This window comes from Primulina tabacum, chromosome 1, assembly GCF_025594145.1.
Source record: "Primulina tabacum isolate GXHZ01 chromosome 1, ASM2559414v2, whole genome shotgun sequence".
NCBI classification, from domain to species: Eukaryota; Viridiplantae; Streptophyta; class Magnoliopsida; order Lamiales; family Gesneriaceae; genus Primulina; species Primulina tabacum.
Genome location: NC_134550.1, coordinates 9,443,280 through 9,447,915, shown reverse-complemented (window position 1 = coordinate 9,447,915; position 4,636 = coordinate 9,443,280).

Below are 4,636 nucleotides of genomic sequence, written 5' to 3'. Positions count from 1 at the left end.
AGAAAGGAAATACAGAGTTTGCAATGAACACTGGTGATTTGTTAACGTGGAGAGGTCAGATATGTGTTCCTAGTGGTGATGACATTCGATGGGATGTTTTGACAGAGGCTCATACCGCGCCATACTCGATAAATCCAGGTAGCACCAAGATGTATCAGGATCTCCGACGTCTATACTAGTGGCCAGGTATGAAAAGTGATATTGCAAAGTTTATATCTGAATGTCTAACATGTCAGCAAGTAAAGATTGAGCATCAAATACCTGCTGGAACTTTGCAATCCCTCCCAATACCTCAGTGGAAGTGGGAGCACATCACCATGGATTTTGTAACGGGACTTCCAAGAACACCAAAGGGTTACAACTCCATCTGGGTGATTGTTGACATGTTAACCAAGTCGGCTCATTTTCTTCCGGTCAAGACGACGTATACAATGAACCAGTATGCTGAAGTCTATGTAGCTGAGATTTTGGGACTTCATGGTATCCCTGTGTCAATTATATCTGATCGTGACCCAAGGTTTACTTCTGAATTCTGGAAGAGCTTGCACAGAGCCTTGGGCACCAGGTTGGCTTTTAGCACAGCATATCCTCCTCAGAGTGACGGGCACTCAGAGAGGGTAATTCAGATTATTGAAGATATGCTACGAGCCTGCACGATTGACTTTCCTGGTAGCTGGGATTCTAAATTGCCACTTGCGGAATTTACGTATAACAATAGTTATCAGGCGACGATTGACATGGCACCATACGAGGCATTGTATGACAGAAAATGTAGGTCACCATTGAACTGGGATGAAGTCTATGAAAGAAAGTTGTTAGGACCAGAATTGGTCCAACAGACAACTGGTGTGATTACTTTAATCCAGGACAGAATGAAGACGGCTCAAACCAGACAGAAAAGTTATGTCGATAACCGAAGGAGGCCTTTGGAGTTTGAAGTTGGAGATCATGTTTTTATAAAAATTGCTCCTCTCAAAGGGGTAATGAGATTCGGGAAGAAAGGTAAGCTGAGCCCAAGATTTATCGGGCCATTTGAAATTCTGGACAGGATAGGAGAAAGAGCATATCGTCTAGCTTTACCGCCGGACTTGGATAGAGTCCACAATGTATTTCACGTCTCAATGCTCAGGAAGTGCATCTCGAACCCTTCCCATGTTCTCAGACATGAACCATTGGACCTGATGCCGAACTTGACTTATCAAGAAGTACCAATCCAGATTTTAGATCGCAAGGTTAAAGTACTGAGGAATAAGGAGATCGGCATTATCAAGATTCTTTGGCATAATCAGTTGGTTGAAGAAGCAACGTGGGAACCAGAGGAGGAAATAAAACAACGATATCCTGAGTTATTCGCACAGTAATGGCAATTTCGGGGACGAAATTTCTTAAGGAGGGGAGAATTGTAACACCCAGACATCCGTATTTATATGATGTAAGGTAATGATTATGATTAAGTATGTTTATTATTACTCTTATGGTTTATGATGATGATCGTTTGGGATATGTGATGTAATGGTGATGGTTTATGGCTTCAAGATATGATATGAATGGTATTGAATGATATAAAATGAAACAAAGAATGGATGGGTAGGATAGAAGGTTGATCCTTAGCCAAATAGGTAATGGAAGTGCTAAAACGGTATGAAAATGTGGCAGTAGTTGTGTTTTTTGCATAATGTTTTGTATTGTGATCCAAATAATGTGAAGCCACTTTCATTAGAAAGATAAGACATAAGCCTATAACTTTCATGTTTTGAGTTTTGTTCAAATCATTGTAGAAGACAAGCCAAAAGCGCCCCGAAGTGTGTCGTGTGTATCGTCGTTACTCTAGTGACACATGTTGGGAGATTGAGCATAACGTTTTACTCAGACCTTCAAATGACATGAGGCCAATTGGAGATGCAAGCCAAGACATAGAGCTACAACTTTCTTGTTTGCCACTTTTCCAAATTATGATGGGAATAGGCGTTTCGGAGGCGATCTTTGAGGCGGCTGTGCGCAGAGCGGCGCCCGAGCGGTAAGAAATGGCCGCCCGAGCACCACTGCTTCTGGAATTTCGGGTTTTGGACAGAAACTTCCGCGCTAGGGCGGTAATTTATGACCGCCCGAGCGCCCAGCACAGTACAAAAGCGTGTTTTGGGTGTTTTAAGTTATAAAATCGAATGAGACTCTCATTTTCTTCATTTTCCTTCTCTTCCTTTCTCTTCTCCTACGATTCCAAGCTAGGGTTCTTCATTTTCTTCTCATCCTTTCTTTCAATCAAGCAAATTAATCTTCAATCCGGAGTTGGAACTTCATCTTTTAAGTGAAAGGGACAAAGGTAAGTGGTTTTTCTTCTTGTTCTTGAGTTATTGAAGATGGTGGAGTTAGGGCATGATAGTTGTGATTGATGTATTGGATTAAATGGTCATATAATGTTGTTATTTGAGTGTTGATGGTTAGTTATTGGGTTTTTTATTGTAGGATCACCATAAAGGTTTAGGAAACCAAGTGCTCCAAGTGTTGTAAGTGGAATCATTTCTTCAATGCATCACATGATCCTATATGTATGTGTTTTGATGATTTTATGATGCTAACTCCTTTCAATTCCATTCATGATATTTATATGTAAATATGTATATATGGTAGTGCAATTATATGCATTTTTGAATGAAAGGAGTTAAACAATATATGATTCCTCTAAGATGTTCGATAAAATGCTTGAATGAAGTTTTATATGATTGAATGATTGGATTGATAGTGATAATAGCGGTGTTGCCTCTGGCAATTCTAAATCCGCAATGTAATTGGCCAATTAACGATGAAAACATGTGCTCTTTTATAAGATGCATTTTATGCAGAGGTACGTGTCCCTCTTATAAGATTCGTTTTTACGAAGAGGGTTAGCAATGAATGAACTATCCTATAAGAACTATCAATTCTTCAGTTAATCAATGAAATGGATATCATCCTTATGTATTGTTGTATTATGATTCTTGACGGATGATATTAATGATGATTCGACGTTTATGAAATGAAATGGTTAATGTTTTCAAGAAAATGAAATTGAGGCTATTCTTTTTATGTTTTACAATAAAATTATATATATGTATCTTGTTAGTATTGATTACATTTGCTGAGTTTTATACTTATTTCAGTTATGTTCATGTGATGCAGGCACAGGTAAGAAAGACTGATCATCCTTGAGTTGTCGAAGCAAGAGAAGGGATTATGCCAAACTTTGGAGATTTCAATTGGACGCTATTTTTGTTATGTTATGGTTATGGTTATTTTGGGAAACACTGAAAATCTTGTTTTGGTATTTGAATTAAAAATATGTATAGATACTATATTAAATGGTATCTGATGTATATGAAAATCTTTTGCATGTATTTTATGTGTTGCTTGAGGCATGTGGCATGTCTTATTTGTGGGGAGATGCTGCCCAAATTTTTTTAAAAGTACACATTTTCTCCAAATTATATTTTAAAGCTTCCGCACTAATTATGCATTTTAGTCACAAGTGTTACATTAGTAGCTCAACTGGTACAAAGTCTCTTTGAACTATGTACTTATGCCAGGAGGTCATAGGTTCGAGACTTGGGAAGGTATCACTTCACCAACCTGGTGTGGAGAGTCCTATGAGTAATGACGCATGTGGAAAGCCCGTGAGGGAAAAGGCCCCAGTGGGAACCCAAGATGGGACAAGGCTCCCGAGGGAGCCCAAGATCGGGATAGCCCATGGTCGTTACAATAAAAGGCGCCTTTTATTGTAACGACCCATTACAGGCCCAGTGGACCGTCCATACGGCCCACTGCCCCGATCGACCCAAGGCTATCCCGATCTTGGGCTTAAGTCCCCTCACGGGCTTTCCATAGGCGTCGTACGGGTTACTCATAGGATCTCCCCCTCCCTACCAAGGGGTTTCTTTCGCCTCCCCAGGACTCGATCCCATGACCTATAGGATAAGTACATTGATATCAAGAGTCCTGGTACTTTGACTCACTATTCACATCTTCTAACCCATCTGAAGCCGAGATTGGACGTGTTTTAGAAACAGTTGAACCAAAATTTGATGACCAGATGAATTGGCTACTTTGCGCTTCTTTCATAGCAATAGAGATTAGACTTGCCCTCTTTGATATGCATCCTGACAAAGCCCCCGACCTGGATGGGTTCTCTGCTCTTTTCTACCAGAAGTTTTGGGATGTATTTGGTATTGATGTCACCAAAGCGGTACTCAGTGTGCTTAATGATGGCGCCTCCCTTGAGACATGGAATGATACACTTGTCACTCTCATAACTAAAATAAAAGACACGATGATCCTGAAAGATTTCAAACCAATCAGTTTATGTAATGTATACTAAAAAATTGTTTCTAGGGCCCTTACCAATCGATTCAGGCCAGTTCTCTCGAGGTACTGCATTGAATGAGGAGTAGAAAATATGGGAAAAATGCCTATGATGCTCTTAAATTGGATATGAGTAAAGCATATGACCGAGTGGAATGGGATTTTCTGCAGCTGATGATGATAAGATTGGGCTTCCAGTACGGTTGATTGAGAAGGTGATGAAGTGTGTTAAATTTGTCTCGTATTATTTCAGAGTAAACCAGGAAGTGGCTGGCCCCATTAAATCGAGCCGCGGCTTGCGCTA